Source organism: Lolium perenne, chromosome 3, assembly GCF_019359855.2.
Source record: "Lolium perenne isolate Kyuss_39 chromosome 3, Kyuss_2.0, whole genome shotgun sequence".
Taxonomy (NCBI): domain Eukaryota; kingdom Viridiplantae; phylum Streptophyta; class Magnoliopsida; order Poales; family Poaceae; genus Lolium; species Lolium perenne.
Window position 1 is genome coordinate 32,319,413 of NC_067246.2, and position 17,668 is coordinate 32,337,080.

The 17,668-nt window shown below is 45.2% G+C and overlaps 1 pseudogene; it reads right to left on the bottom strand.

Annotated features, from left to right (window-relative positions):
* Positions 1-3,094: 3,094 nt before the first annotated feature.
* LOC139837838 (probable glutathione S-transferase GSTU6) lies at positions 3,095-3,970 on the bottom strand (annotated as a pseudogene).
* Positions 3,971-17,668: the final 13,698 nt, after the last annotated feature.

A 17,668-nucleotide genomic window follows, 5' to 3' on the forward strand; every position in this document is an offset into this window, starting at 1 on the left:
CCCATGCGCTGACAACACTTAGCCATGTTCTGGACGTATGAGAGGAACTCCCGGGAGGCGCTAATCCTAAGGGCCTATGGGGTGTTTTAGCTGGAGAATGACCACCGAAGCACCGAAATCCCAACAAATATTGCATGTGGGCCTAGTAAGTGTCGTGGAACGTATAATTCACCAAATTGTGCAACACATATCAACCCGGTGTGACCCTAACCCTAACCGTAAGCCTAACCCTAAACCGTAACCACAACCCTAAACTTGTGTGTGTCCACATGGTGTGTGTACACTAGTGTGGTGGAGTGTTGTTGTATCCAATGTTGAACCCCCGGGTGCGTCCGTCTACACGCACATGCGCTGACGACACTTAGTCATGTTCGTATGTGAGGAACTCCCGGGAGGGGCTAACCCTGAGAGAATATGGGGTGGTCCTTGTCACCACATGCCCCTATGACCTAGCAAAGCTCAAATGGAGGCATAAGTCCACCAGGGAGGCGACGCCGGTGCCCAGACAATGATGTAGACCGCGTGATCAACAGAATCAGGGTTTTTCCGAAAATCTACCTTTGGAGGGTGGGATACCCACATGGTGTGTACACTAGTGTGATGGAGTGTTGTTGTATCCAATGTTGAACCCCCGGGTGCGTCCGGCTACACGCACATGCGCTGACGACACTTAGCCATGTTCTGGACGTATGAGAGGAACTCCCGGGAGGCGCTAACCCTAAGGGCCTATGGGGTGTTTTAGCTGGAGAATGACCGCCGGAGCACCGAAATCTCAACAAATCTTGCATGTGGGCCTAGTAAGTGTCGTGGAAGGTATAATTCACCAAATTGTGCAACACATGTCAACCCGGTGTGACCCTAACCCTAAGCGTAAGCCTAACCCTAAACTTGTGTGTGTACACTAGTGTGGTCGAGTGTTCTTGTATCCAATGTTGAACCCCCAGGTCCGTCCGGCTACACGCACATGCGCTGACGACACTTAGCCATGTTTGGGACGTATGTGAGGAACTCCAGAGAGGGGCTAATCCCAAGAGCATATGGGGTGGTCCTTGTCACCACATGCTCCTATGACCTAGCAAAGGTCAATTGGAGGCATAAGTCCACCAGGGAGGCGACGCCGGTGCCCAGACAATGATATAGACCGCGTGATCAACAGAATCAGGGTTTTTCCGAAAATCTACCTTTGGAGGGTGGGATACCCACATGGTGTGTACACTAGTGTGCTGGAGTGTTGTTGCATCCAATGTTGAACCCTCGGGTGCGTCCGGCTACACGCACATGCGCTGACGACACTTAGCCATGTTCTGGACGTATGAGAGGAACTCCCGGGAGGCGCTAACCCTAAGGGCCTATGGGGTGTTTTAGCTGGAGAATGACCGCCGGAGCACCGAAATCTCAACAAATCTTGCATGTGGGCCTAGTAAGTGTCGTGGAAGGTATAATTCACCAAATTGTGCAACACATGTCAACCCGATGTGACCCTAACCCTAAGCGTAAGCCTAACCCTAAACCGTTACCGTAACCCTAAACTTGTGTGTGTACACTAGTGTGGTCGAGTGTTCTTGTATCCAATGTTGAACCCCCAGGTGCGTCCGGCTACACGCACATGCGCTGACGACACTTAGCCATGTTTGGGACGTATGTGAGGAACTCCAGAGAGGGGCTAATCCCAAGAGCATATGGGGTGGTCCTTGTCACCACATGCTCCTATGACCTAGCAAAGGTCAAATGGAGGCATAAGTCCACCAGGGAGGCGACGCCGGTGCCCAGACAATGATGTAGACCGCGTGATCAACAGAATCAGGGTTTTTCCGAAAATCTACCTTTGGAGGGTGGGATACCCACATGGTGTGTACACTAGTGTGCTGGAGTGTTGTTGTATCCAATGTTGAACCCCCGGGTGCGTCCGGCTACACGCACATGCGCTGACGACACTTAGCCATGTTCTGGACGTATGAGAGGAACTCCTGGGAGACGCTAACCCTAAGGGCCTATGGGGTGTTTTAGCTGGAGAATGACCGCCGGAGCACCGAAATCTCAACAAATCTTGCATGTGGGCCTAGTAAGTGTCGTGGAAGGTATAATTCACCAAATTGTGCAACACATGTCAACCCGGTGTGACCCTAACCCTAACTGTAAGCCTAACCCTAAACCGTTATCGTAACCCTAAACTTGTGTGTGTCCACATGGTGTGTGTACACTAGTGTGGTGGAGTGTTGTTGTATCCAATGTTGAACCCCCGGGTGCGTTCGGCTACACGCACATGCGCTGACGACACTTAGCCATGTTTGGGACGTATGTGAGGAACTCCAGAGAGGGGCTAATCCCGAGAGCATATGGGGTGGTCCTTGTCACCACATGCTCCTATGACCTAGCCAAGCTCAAATGGAGGCATAAGTCCACCAGGGAGGCGACGCCGGTGCCCAGTCAATAATGTAGACAGCGTGTTTAGCGGAATTAGGGTTTGTCCGAAAATCTACCTTCGGGTGGGAATGCCCACATGCATGGTGTGTACACTAGTGTGGTGTTGTATCCAATGTTGAACCCCCAGGTGCGTCCGCCTAGTAAGTGTCGTGGAAGGTGTAATTTACCTATGACCTAAACATATAAATTGTGTGCTAAAAGAAAATGGAGGGAAAGAAGGGGTAAAAAAAAGCTCTTTGCCGTGCACGGTTACACGGCAAAGAAGCCTTTGCCGTGCGTGGTTACACGGCAAAGAATCCTTTGCCGTGCACACTTACACGGCAAAGAAGCTTCCCGCGTTGAATCATTCGGGCAGGCCATTTTCGCGGGTTATAAAATAAAATGGCGGGAAATTTTCGCGGTGAAATAGAATTTGGAGGTTCAAATCTTTGCCGTGCTTGACGGTAAGGCACACGGCAAAGCCCTGCCGTCACCACGGCCCCGTCACCTGGGCCGTAGTGGTGGGCCCTGCCTGGCGGTATGCCGTGTATTTTCTTTGCCGTGGGCCTTTTCTGGCCTTTGCCGTGAGTATTTCTTTGCCGTGCGTTGTTTATAGTCTTTGCCGTGCCGTTTTTCTTTGCCGTGCGTTGTCTCTGGGCTTTTGCCGTGCTATGCTTCTTTGCCGTGTGCTCTAATTTGTTTTGCCGTGGTTGCCTTCTTTGCCGTGCAACCTTGCACGGCAAAGAATCCTTTGCCGTGAAGCAGCGCACGGCAAAGGTGCAACGCACGGCAGTGATGAATTTTCCTGTAGTGACTCTCCACCCTTTGCGGCGTTCTTGGCGTGTATCATCCTGACGTATCCCACCACTCGGTCCACGTCCGGCAGCACGGCCCTCGCGACCTCGAGCTCGCCGAACCGCTCGAGCCACGCCGCCAGCAGCGGCGTCCTTTCGCCGTCAAACAGCCTCAGGCCGGAGACCTTCTCCATCGCGTGCACGTACGGCGCCACGCCGCCGAGCACGACGTCGACGTAGCCGACTCCACCGGCCCCGCCGAAGAAGCAGCCATTGCGACCCCCGTCGGGTGCACTCCCTCAGCCCCCGCTCCAGACCCGGCACTGCCGCCGCCACCTTCCCCATCCACTCCGCCCTCTCCTCCTCCGTCCCGGCCCTGAACGCCTTGTCCCACGGCGCGCCGATCTCGTCGTCCACGTAGGCCGCCCAGAACCGGGCGACGGCGCGCGCGTGGGGGTCGGCGGGGAGGAGGGAGACGGCCGACGACGTCGCGCCGCCGCTGGAGCCGGCGACGAAGACCTCGTCGATGTACTGGAGGATGACCTGGGACTCGCAGACGGGGCGGCCGTTGTGGATGAGCACGGGCACGGACTGGTGGACGGGGTTGGAGCGGAGGAGCAGGTCGCTCTTGCTGCGAAGGTCCTCCTCGACGTAGGTGTAAGGAACGCCGTTGAGGTAGAGGGCTAGCCGGACCCGGATCACGTACGGGCTCCCCCAGTGGCCCAGCAGCGTCACCTCCTCTCCTCCTCTTTCTCCGGCCATCTCCTGTGCTCTCCGACCAGCTACCTGCGGTTGGGCTGGGGTGGTATACTGGTATGCTTGGATCGACTATTATATGTGGGCGGGAGCCATCCTTGAACCTTGATGCTTGTAGTTGACAATTTGACATCGTTTGCTTAGGAATGAATCTTCATCTTGGCCCCATGCTGATCTCTTCAAACGAAGATAAATTAAAGAATGTGATTTCCACGCTATTTGGTCGATACATCAAGCGAGCTGTCCATCATGCATCGACCAGATGCTTGATTTGTTCTATTTTCATTAATTATCTCCATTATACAACACTTTTGCTATCTTGCAACCGGTTGTTTTTCAATTCGACAACACTCGGAATGTTTTTCATACGTTGCTTGTGTTTTGTTTCGGCCGCTAATTTTGTTCTTTTTTTTTTCTTCCGCACGTCCGCGTCGAGTACGGTTCCGGTTATTTTCTTCTTTTCTTCGGTTTTTCTTTTCTCGCGCGAGAGAACGGACGGGAGTCGGGAGCCCACAGGCCATCAACGCCATTTTTTCCTTTTACCCTTACGTGTGGGCCATTTTCTTCATTTTCTTCCCGTCCTCATTTCACCCAAATTCTCCACCAGAGGAACACCCAGAGGCAGAGGAGAGCGGCAAGGATTCGCCGCCAGCGGTCGGCGGTCTTTGGGAGCGCGCGCTCCTGTGTTCGCCACGCAGCTCGCTGCGCCCTTACGTACTGTGCGGGGGGTTGGGGGAGGAGGCAGTCGTCGCTAGGTCGTAGCTGTTCTGCGCCGAACTTTCTCCATCGCCGCGCGTCGAGTTCCGCGCGAATTCAATGTTCATCCATGCCTACTCGTCAAAAACAACGCCGTGAGTTTTAGGAGACCCGCGTGTTGCTTTCTAGCCAAGTTTTTGTCGCCGTCTAGGGTATTGGTGAACAGTGGGGGAGCTGGGGGATTTTTAGTGGATGCTACTGGTGTTTTTATACAGCACTTCTCTGGTGTTTGCTCATGAGCAGGAGAAATCGAGTAGCATGGAAGGTATACAGGGCTCATGAGCCGAAGGAATCGACCTGAGTGTTGTTTTCAGTAGATCGACCTGAGTGTTGTTTTTTGCACACCACCGTGAGTATGTTTGGGGGATAAATTGTCATATATGTAGTAGCGGCTGGAACACAGTTTCATGAGAGGTGAGTGCGAGTAATTGTTCTTCACTTGTTCTGTGGATTTTCATCCCTCATGAGAAGTGAGTTGTCAGTGTGTTTTTGCAATAGGTTTTATGGACATTTTTGGATGTTTATAGGTTCAGCTGCACCTGTTTCTACCATGTGGGGAGAGATGCAATTTTCCGCATCCAGATTTATATGTAGTGTATACAACCATGTTTTTAGTTCACATATACGAGTTGCTATTCTGTCAGTTGTGAGCTGCAAATGTATATGCTGTCAGTTCTGAGCTGCACTTGGTGCCAAGCGTGTTCAGTTTGTAGTCTAAGTAGTGTAGTGTTTGTATTGTTTTTGTCTCTTTCTCAACTATGCTTCTGCCCATGTCTTAAGTGTTCGCTTGTGCAATTCGTTTCATCTTTTTGTTAACTTAAAATAACACGTTTGATTGTCTGTGTTGGTTTTGGGCAGCCAATTTGTTGATGGATATACAGTCATTTGACAGTTTGGATATACATAGCCATGGGGATGTATATGCAGTGTAAATTCTCTTGTATTTGTACCAGTTTTTAATAATGGATAGACAGTCATGGGGGATATATATGCAATGTATGTTCAGGTGTTCAGTGTATATAACTCTGTGAGATATGCCATTTTCTTTCTCCTCATTTTGTTCTGATCGCTGTGCTATAATTAAGGTTACTGTCCATTTTGACATTAGCCTAGTAAGTGAATAACCCCTGGATGAATTTTTGCCACTGCCGGCTTGCCGCCCCTTTCACCAGAGCACGTAGCTATGTCCTACCTATTAGCGTTAACTTGTACACACACTGTAAAGAAATACAAAAGCGTGTTTGTAAGAAATGCGTGTCTTCAATATGGCTGATGACCATTTCAGAATGGATGGGATACAGTAAATCTTACTATGAACTTGTTTCCTTTTATTTTAGGATTCTTATCTCCTGAAGAATCTAGTAACGGTCTGTCTGAAAATCGCAGCAGCACGAAACGATCTTTCTCTCCAAGACTGAATGAGGATGTCCACTTGGTTCTGAAGTGCAAGCAACAGCCAGCAGGTTGCGTTGGTTTACAGTGTGTTGTGGTCCTGGAGCCTGGAAGAAGTAAAAGGTACCTATCCGCTTGTTGTTTTGAACACATAGTCTTGAACCTGAAATTATATGCACATGTTTTGGATTTGGTGGTCTACACTGTAAATACAATGTACATATACTGTAAATCCTGAGTAATTTCGCATGCATTTACACTGTGTCACCACTTAGAAATTTGGCTTGCATTTACAGTGCTAACATACTCTGAACATACATCATGCGAAATTATATGCTCCTGTTTTGGACTTGGTGGTTTACACTGTAAATACAATGTACATATACTGTAAATCCTAAGTAATTTCACATGCATTTATAGTGTGCCACCACTTAGTAATTTAGTTTGCATTTACAGTATATACACTACTAACATACACTGAAAATACATCATGGCAAATTTAAAGTTTTTCCTTGATGTTTTTGGTTTTCAGATTTGATAATTAATTTGCATAATTATTTTCTAAGTAATTTAGTCTGCACATGAATTGAAATGTATCAGTTAAAACCGACCTATTTTTTCATTTCAATGCACTGCAAATACACTGTAAATCCTAAGAAAATTTACCTTTTGTTTCTGCTGGGTTTCATATCTAGCCTACCCCAACTTGCTTGGGAAAATGCTTTGATGTTGTTGTTGTTGTTGTTGTTGTTGTATCACCGCTAAGTAATTTAGCCTGCATTTACAGTGTATCACCGCTAACATGCACTGATGCAAATGTAATTGCAAGCGCATGTACACTGTAAATACATTTGTTTCTTTTTTCACAGTGTTAAATACATGTAAATATACTTGTAAATGCAGTGTAAATATGTTGTAAACTACACACAAGGTAGTGTAAATGCAGTGTAAATATATGATACATGAAGTTAGATATACCAGTACGAAAAGCTTTAGTTTCTAGTCATGAAGAAACAGTTCATATTTTTTGAACATGCTTCCGTTGTTGATGTGCTTTTTTTTTCAAGTGAATTTTCTGAAAATGATACCATTTTGCATCCTTTTGTAGAAATATGTATGTGATGGCTTTTTGGCAGTGTCGTGTCTGCTTCAAAGAATGTTAGTTGGTTTTGTTCTGTTATAGTTAGCCGAAAACTATATGTTTCTTTCACCAGGAATCTATTCTGTTTATTTGTATTAACTTCTCACACATGTATGTTCACTTGTTATGTACATTGATTATATGAATCTGAAGTTAATACATGTCTTCTTCTTTTATGTCAGTATTTTATCTGTAACTTTTCTTATTTCTCAGATTTCATTAATTGAACAAGTAGAATCCTTGATGGGATTATATGAATCTGAACAAGTAGAATCATGTACAAGTAAATTCATGAACAAGCATAGTTCCCCCGTCTATCATCTCTTACTTTTTCTGTTCTTCCCTTGATTTTTTTGCAGGAACAAAAGAGCAACAGAGAGGAAAGACGACAGAGATTCTAGGAGGGAAGTAGAAGAACCTGGCTAAGTTGGGTGTTCTCCAGGATGGATTCTGCATCAACAATCGACATCCTCTTCCATCTAGATCATGGAGGGTTTTCCCTCTCCTTTTTCTGCTTGTTTCGGTACTCGTCTCCTGTGTTTTGGATCTGGCGACTGGTTGTGTTCTTGTTGTCTGCTTTTCGTGCGTCGCCAGAAGGTGCCCACGAGCCAACGCCGGGAGTTGGGTTTTTTCCGTTGTTAGAAAGAGAACCGGAGAAAAACCAGACAAGAAAACGACCTTTTGTTTGTAGGATAACGTTGCATAGAAAACAAAAATTTTCCTACCGCGAACACGCAATCCAAGCCAAGATGCAATCTAGAAGACGGTAGCAACGAGGGGGTATCGAGTCTCACCCTTGAAGAGATTCCAAAGCCTACAAGAGGAGGCTCTTGTTGCTGCGGTAGACGTTCACTTGCCGCTTGCAAAAGCGCGTAGAAGATCTTGATCACGATCGGTTCCGGCGCCACGAACGGGCAGCACCTCCGTACTCGGTCACACGTTCGGTTGTTGATGAAGACGACGTCCACCTCCCCGTTCCAGCGGGCAGCGGAAGTAGTAGCTCCTCTTGAATCCGACAGCACGACGGCGTGGTGTCGGTGGCGGTGAAGAAGTCCGGCGGAGCTTCGCTAAGCTACGCGGGAGATATGGTGGAGAGGAGCTTGGCTAGGGTTTGGGAGGGGTGGCCGGCCACTCTATGGGGGGCGGCCAGCTTGTGGTCTAGGGGTGGCCGGCCCCCTCCCTTGGCCCCTCATTATATAGGTGGATCCCAAGTGTTGGTGTCCAAGTCTTCGAATAAGACCCGAAACCAAAACCTTCCATAAGAGGGGAAACCTAGCCCAACTAGGACTCCTACCCAAAGGGTGGGATTTCCACCTCCCATGTGGGGGGGTGGCCGGCCCCCTATGGTGGAGTCCACTTGGGACTCCACCCCATCTAGGGCTGGCCGGCCATGGTGGTGGAGTCCCATGTGGACTCCACCTTCCTTGGTGGTTTCTTCCGGACTTTTCTAGAACCTTCTAGAACCTTCCATAGAACCTTCCGCGACATTTTATTTCACATAAAATGACATCCTATATATGAATCTTATTCTCCGGACCATTCCGGAACTCCTCGTGATGTCCGGGATCTCATCCGGGACTCAGAACAAATATTCTAACTCCATTCCATATTTAAAGTTCTAACATTTCAACATCCAACTTTAATTGTGTCACCCTACGGTTCGAGAACTATGCGGACATGGTTGAGTACTCACTCCGACCAATAACCAATAGCGGGATACGGAGATCCATAATGGCTCCCACATATTCAACGATGACTTTAGTGATCGAATGAACCATTCACATATATTACCAATTCCCTTTGTCTCGCGATATATTACTTGTCCGAGGTTTGATCTTCGGTATCACTCTATACCTTGTTCAACCTCGTCTCCTGACAAGTACTCTTTACTCGTACCGTGGTATGTGGTCTCTTATGAACTCATTCATATGCTTGCAAGACATTAGACGACATTCCACCGAGAGGGCCCGTGAGTATATCTATCCGTCATCGGGATGGACAAATCCCACTGTTGATCCATATGCCTCAACTCATACTTTCCGGATACTTAATCCCACCTTTATAGCCACCCATTTACGCAGTGGTGTTTGGTGTAATCAAAGTACCTTTCCGGTATAAGTGATTTACATGATCTCATGGTCATAAGGACTAGGTAACTATGTTTCGAAAGCTTATAGCAAATAACTTAATGACGAGATCTTATGCTACGCTTAATTGGGTGTGTCCATTATATCATTCACACAATGACATAACCTTGTTATTAATAACATCCAATGTTCATGATTATGAAACTAATCATCCATTAATCAACAAGCTAGTTTAAGAGGCATACTAGGGACTTCTTGTTTGTCTACATATCACACATGTACTAATGTTTCGGTTAATACAATTCTAGCATGATATATAAACATTTATCATAAACATAAAGATATAAATAATAACCACTTTATTATTGCCTCTAGGGCATATCTCCTTCAGTCTCCCACTTGCACTAGAGTCAATAATCTAGATTACATTGTAATATACCTAACACCCATGGCATTCTGGTGTTGGTCATACTTTGCCCTAGGGAGAGCTTTAGTCAACGGATCTGCTACATTCAGATCAGTGTGTACTTTGCAAATCTTTACTTCTCCATCTTCGATGTACTCGCGAATCGAGTGGTAACGCAGCTTGATATGCTTCAGCCTCTTGTGTGACCTTGGCTCTTGTGCATTGGCGATGGCACCCATGTTATCACGGTAAATGATTAATGGGTCCAATGCACTAGGAACCACACCGAGCTCTACAATGAACCTCTTCATCCATACCGCTTACGATGAAGCCTCTGAAGCCGCTATGTACTCTGATTCTCGTTGAAGACTTCGCCACCGTGCACCGCTTCGAGCTTGCCCAGCTGCTCGCAGCACCATTCAATATAAACACGTACCCAGATTGTGACTTAGAGTCATCGGGATCGGTGTTCCAACTTGCATCGGTGTAACCATTTACAACGAGCTCTTGGTCACCTCCATAACAAAGAAACATATCCTTAGTTCTTTTCAAGTACTTCAGGATATTCTTGACCAGCTGTCCGATGTTCCATTCTGGATCACTTTGATATCTGCTAGTCAAACTAACGGCATGTGCTATATCCGGTCTAGTACATAGCATGGCATACATGATAGATCCTCTTTGCCGAGGCATAGGGGATGTTACTCATCCTTTCTCTTTCTTCTCGCCGTAGCCGGTCCTTGAGTTTTACTCAATACCTTGCACAGTAACATAGGTAAGAACACTTTATTACTTTCGTCCATTCTAAATTTCTTTAGAATCTTGACCAGAAATGTACTCAGTGATAGCCCTATTAGGCGTCTTGATCTATCTCTATAAATCTTGATGCCTAATATATACGATGCTTCACCAAGGTCTTTCATTGAAAAACTATTATTCAAATAACCCTTAACACTGCTTAATAGTTCTATATCATTCCCGATCAATAATATGTCATCTACATATAATATCAGGAATGCTACAGAGCTCCCACTCACTTTCTTGTAAATACAGGCCTCTCCATGACACTGTATAAACCCGAAGTCTTTGATCACCTTATCAAAGCGTCGGTTCCAACTTCTTGATGCTTGCTTCAGTCCATAGATTGAACGCTGAAGTTTGCATACTTTGTCAGCATTTTTAGGATCGACAAAACCTTTGGGTTGTACCATATACAACTCTTCCTCAATGTCTCCATTAAGGAACGCCGTTTTGACATCCATCTGCCAAATCTCATAATCGAAAAATGCAGCTATTGCTAACAAAATCCTCACAGATTTTAGCTTCGCTACAGGTGAGAAAGTCTCATCGTAGTCAACTCCTTGAATTTGTCGGAAACCCTTTGCGACAAGTCGAGCTTTATAGACAGTAATATTACCATCAGCATCTGTTTTTCTCTTGAAGATCCATTTATTCTCGACAGCCTTTCGGCTATCAGGTAAGTCTACCAAAGTCCATACTTTGTTATCATACATGGATCCCATTTCGGATTTCATGGCTTCTTGCCATTTGTTGGAATCTGGGCTCATCATCGCTTCTTCATACGTCGCAGGGTCCTCATCATTGTTATCTACAATCATGACATTTAGACAAGGATCATACCAATCAGGAGTGGCACGTTCCCTTGTCGATCTGCGAGGTTCAGTAGTTTCCTCATTCGAAGTTTCATGATCATTATCATTAGCTTCCTCTGTTGCCGGTGTAGGCGATGCAGTACAATTTCAGATCGCGCTACTCTGATCAACGAGTATAGATTCATCAATCTCATCGAGTTCTACTTTTCTTCCAGTCACTTCTTTAGTGAGAAATTCTTTCTCAAGAAAGGTTCCGTTCTTAGCAACAAAGATTTTACCTTCGGATCTGTGATAGAAAGTGTACCCTATAGTTTCCTTAGGATAACCTATGAAGACGCATTTCTCCGCTTTGGGTTCTAGCTTGTCCGGTTGTAACTTCTTTACATAGGCTTCGCAACCCCAAACTTTCGAGAACGATGACTTAGGTTTCTTATTAAACCATAATTCATACGGTGTCGTTTCTACGGATTTTGATGGTGCTCTATTTAAAGTGAATGCGGCTGTCTCTAATGCATAACTCCAAAATGATAACGGCAAATCAGTAAGAGACATCATACTACGAACCATATCTAAGAGAGTTCGATTACGACGTTCGAACACACCGTTTCGTTGAGGTGTTCCCGGCGGTGTCAATTGTGAAAGTATTCCGCATTTCTTTAAATGCATGCCAAACTCATAACTCAGATATTCACCTCCACGATCAGATCGTAGAAATTTGATCTTCTTGTTACGTTGATTTTCTACTTCACTTTGAAATTTCTTAAACTTCTCGAAAGTTTCGGATTTATGTTTCATGAAATAGATATACCCATATCTACTCAGATCATCTGTGAAGGTTAGAACATAACGATAACCACCGCGCGATGCTACGCTCATTGGTCCACATACATCGGTATGTATGATTTCCAATAAGTCGATGGCTCGCTCCATCATACTGAGAAAATGGAGTCTTTGTCATTTTTCCCATTAGACATGCTTCGCATCTATCAAGTGACTCAAAGTCAAGTGATTCAAGTAATCCATCAAGATGGAGTTTCTTCATGCGTTTCACTCCAATATGACCAAGACGATTACCACATATAAGTAGAATTATCATTAAGTTTAATTCGCTTAGCATCAATGTTATGTATATGCGTATCACTACTATCGAGATCTAACAGAAATAAGCCATTCTTTTGTGGTGCTCGACCATAAAAGATATTATTCATAAAAATAGAACAACTATTATTCTCAGACTTGAATGAATAACCGTCTTGCATTAAACAAGATCCAGATATAATGTTCATGCTCAACGCGGGTACAAAATAACAATTATTTAGGCTTAAAACTAATCCCGAAGGTAGATGTAGAGGAAGTGTGCCGACAGCGATCACATCGACTTTGGATCCATTTCCAACGCGCATCGTCACTTCATCTTTCAGTAGTCTTCGTTTATTCTTTAGTTCTGTTTCGAGTTACAGATATGAGCAACCGAACCGGTATCAAATACCAGTGTACTAGAACGAGAACCGGTGAGATAAACATTTATAACATGTATATCGGATATACCTTCTTTCTTCTTCTTGACAAGGCCGCTCTTCAGATCAGCCAGATACTTGGAGAAATTACGCTTCCAGTGTCCCTTCTCCTTGCAGTAATAGCACTCAGCATCAGGCTTAGGGCCGTTCTTAGGTTTCATAGGAGGCGTGGCAGCTTTCTTGCCACCCTTCTTGAATTTACCCTTAGACTTGCCTGTTTCTTGGCTTGGTGGTCTTGTTGACCATCAACACTTGGTGCTCTTTCTTGATCTCAGTCTCATAGCTTTTAGCATGCCAAAGAGTTCAGGTAACTCCTTGTTCATGTTCGCATATTGTAGTTCATCACAAAGTTCTTGTAACTTGGTGGCAGTGATTGAAGGACACGATTAATCCCGATCTGTTAGTAATCACTATTAACAAGTCAAAGAGTTTCTTAGCATGCACGTTCATGGCGAGCAAGTGCTCACTAACAGAGCTGCCTTCTTCCATCATACAATTGAAGAAATGTTTCGATGCTTCATAGCATTCCATCGCCGCATGAGTCTCGAATATAGCTTTCAGCTCATTCATCAACTCATGAGGATCATGGTGCTCAAAACGTTTTTGAAGATCGGATTCCGCACCGCACAGGATGGCACACGAACTTGAGAGTACCGAGTTTTCCGAGTTGCGTAAATAGCTTTTACTTCATCGGATTCATCTTCTGCCGGAGGGTCACCTAGCGGTGCATCAAGCACAAATTGCAGATTTCCGCCAGAGAGGAAGATCCTCACATGACGGAACCAGTCGGTGAAGTTGCTACCGTTGCTCTTAAGTTTCTCTTTCTCTAGGAACTGATTAAAATTGATTGGGGACGCCATCTCTACAACATATATTTGCAATAGTTTAGACTAAGTTTATGACAAATTGAGTTCAAATTTTAATTCAACATAATTAAAACCCTAGGTGAACTCCCACTCAAAACAATATCCCTCGCATTGTCTTAGTGATCACACGAACCAAATCCACCGCACCTATGTCCGATCATCACGAGACAAGGTGTGATTTCAATGGCGAACACTCAAAGTGTTCATCATATCAACCATATGATTCATGCTCTACCTTTCGGTATCACGTGTTCCGAGACCATGTCTGTACATGCTAGGCTCGTCAAGGCCACCTTAGTATCCGCATGTGCAAAACTGTCTTGCACCCGTTGTATGCACTTGTTGATTCTATCACACCCGATCATCACGAGATGCTTCGAAACGACAAGTCTTGGCAACGGTGCTACTAAGGATGAACACTTTATTATCTTGAGATTTTAGTGAGGGATCATCTTATAATGCTACCGTCGTGATCTAAGCAAAATAAGATGCATAAAAAGGATTAACATCACATGCAGTTCATATGTGATATGATATGGCCCTTTTGTCTTTGCGCCTTTGATCTTCATCTCCAAAGCACGGACATGATCTTCATCATCTTCGGGCATGATCTCCATCATCGTTGGCGTAGCGTCAAGGTCAATGGCGCCGTCTTCATGATTGTCCTCCATGTAGCAACTATTACAACTACTTTGAAATACTACTCAACATGAAATTCAAAGACAACCATAAGGCTCCTGCCGGTTGCCACAATACAATAATGATCATCTCATACATATTCATCATCACATTATGGCCATATCACATCACCAAACCCTGCAAAAACAAGTTAGACGTCTCTAATTTGGTTTGCATATTTTACGTGGTTTAGGGTTTTCGAGAGAGATCTAATCTACCTACGAACATGAACCACAACGTTGATACTAATGTTTTCAATAGAAGAGTAAATTGAATCTCTACTATAGTAGGAGAGACAGACACCCGCAAAGCCTCTTATGCAATACAAGTTGCATGTCGAACGAGGAACAAGTCTCATGAACGCGGTCATGTAAAGTTAGTCCGAGCCGCTTCATCCCACTATGCCATAAAGATGCAAAGTACTCAAACTAAAGATAACAAGAGCATCAACGCCCACAAACCATTGTGTTCTACTCGTGCAACCATCTATGCATAGACACGGCTCTGATACCACTGTAGGATAACGTTGCATAGAAAACAAAAAATTTCCTACCGCGAACACGCAATCCAAGCCAAGATGCAATCTAGAAGACGGTAGCAACGAGGGGTATCGAGTCTCACCCTTGAAGAGATTCCAAAGCCTACAAGATTAGGCTCTTGTTGCTGCGGTAGACGTTCACTTGCCGCTTGCAAAAGCGCGTAGAAGATCTTGATCACGATCGGTTCGGCGCCACGAACGGGCAGCACCTCCGTACTCGGTCACACGTTCGGTTGTTGATGAAGACGACGTCCACCTCCCCGTTCCAGCGGGCAGCGGAAGTAGTAGCTCCTCTTGAATCCGACAGCACGACGGCGTGGTGTCGGTGGCGGTGAAGAAGTCCGGCGGAGCTTCGCTAAGCTACGCGGGAGATATGGTGGAGAGGAGCTTGGCTAGGGTTTGGGAGGGGTGGCCGGCCACTCTATGGGGGGCGGCCAGCTTGTGGTCTAGGGGTGGCCGGCCCCCTCCCTTGGCCCCTCATTATATAGGTGGATCCCAAGTGTTGGTGTCCAAGTCTTCGAATAAGACCCGAAACCAAAACCTTCCATAAGAGGGGAAACCTAGCCCAACTAGGACTCCTACCCAAAGGGTGGGATTTCCACCTCCCATGTGGGGGGGTGGCCGGCCCCCTATGGTGGAGTCCACTTGGGACTCCACCCCATCTAGGGCTGGCCGGCCATGGTGGTGGAGTCCCATGTGGACTCCACCTTCCTTGGTGGTTTCTTCCGGACTTTTCTAGAACCTTCTAGAACCTTCCATAGAACCTTCCGCGACATTTTATTTCACATAAAATGACATCCTATATATGAATCTTATTCTCCGGACCATTCCGGAACTCCTCGTGATGTCCGGGATCTCATCCGGGACTCCGAACAAATATTAGAACTCCATTCCATATTTCAAGTGCTACCATTTCAACATCCAACTTTAAGTGTGTCACCCTACGGTTCGAGAACTATGCGGACATGGTTGAGTACTCACTCCGACCAATAACCAATAGCGGGATCTGGAGATCCATAATGGCTCCCACATATTCAACGATGACTTTAGTGATCGAATGAACCATTCACATATATTACCAATTCCCTTTGTCTCGCGATATATTACTTGTCCGAGGTTTGATCTTCGGTATCACTCTATACCTTGTTCAACCTCGTCTCCTGACAAGTACTCTTTACTCGTACCGTGGTATGTGGTCTCTTATGAACTCATTCATATGCTTGCAAGACATTAGACGACATTCCACCGAGAGGGCCCAGAGTATATCTATCCGTCATCGGGATGGACAAATCCCACTGTTGATCCATATGCCTCAACTCATACTTTCCGGATACTTAATCCCACCTTTATAGCCACCCATTTACGCAGTGGTGTTTGGTGTAATCAAAGTACCTTTCCGGTATAAGTGATTTACATGATCTCATGGTCATAAGGACTAGGTAACTATGTTTCGAAAGCTTATAGCAAATAACTTAATGACGAGATCTTATGCTACGCTTAATTGGGTGTGTCCATTATATCATTCACACAATGACATAACCTTGTTATTAATAACATCCAATGTTCATGATTATGAAACTAATCATCCATTAATCAACAAGCTAGTTTAAGAGGCATACTAGGGACTTCTTGTTTGTCTACATATCACACATGTACTAATGTTTCGGTTAATACAATTCTAGCATGATATATAAACATTTATCATAAACATAAAGATATAAATAATAACCACTTTATTATTGCCTCTAGGGCATATCTCCTTCATTGTTCTGTTAGGAAGAGGAGAGAGACCACGACAGTTGTCGCTGCATCATTGGACAGAAAATTCAGGTGTTACCGAAAAGGAAAACACTCGGTTGCCAAATAGATAGTCCCTTATACAATGTCTGTCCGTATGTATGCATGCATATGTTTGGACTTTGGATTGGATAAGAAGCCAAGCTTGGAGTCAAACTGGCTCATGTGGTTTTAAGGGGAAAAACAGGAACACCTAGTGCTAGATTAAAAGGATTATATTGGTGCCATTATAAGATTTTGAAAAGGTAAGGACTTTTGTTCTCGAGAATGAAATGGTCAAGAGTTACTGCAAGCAACTTCTCGTACTCCATCTGTTTCAAAATAATTGCCAAAAAATAGTTGTACGAGTACTAGAAAAACACTTGGTCACCGAACAAAAAATAGACTCCGAGCTCTAGTAACCATGCAACCGGAGCCGCTTATGGATTTCGCCTCTAGTTCATCCTATGGCTCCCATCTTGAGCCTCCCCGAGCCTGAGCTGACCCACGTGATTTTGCATTTGGCTATGTTTGGATTGGCTAAAATTCACCCTACCAGAGAGTCGGACATGACAAAAATTATGCTCTTCCTTTAGATAACTGGCAATTATTTGGCATGCCAATACCCCTTTGGTTTTTCTCATCCAGTTTTTTCCATAATGTTGATCAATTTATAGTCGACAAAACCTTGATTAAACCGCCAGCTCATTAGCAGGAACCGGTATAAAATCGTTACAAATGACCAATATCATCAGTGAAACCACATTGTGCACCCTGCCTGACCTTTCCACGCACACAAAGCGCATACACAAAAGCCATCAAGAAGAAAAACAACCATCGATGTTGCTATCAGTTGTCATCGTCGTCACTCTCACTAGTACAAAACATGCCTTTCGTCCAAAGCTCCTGGAAGCTTTAGTCCCAGTTTTAAAGCAAATCAGGATC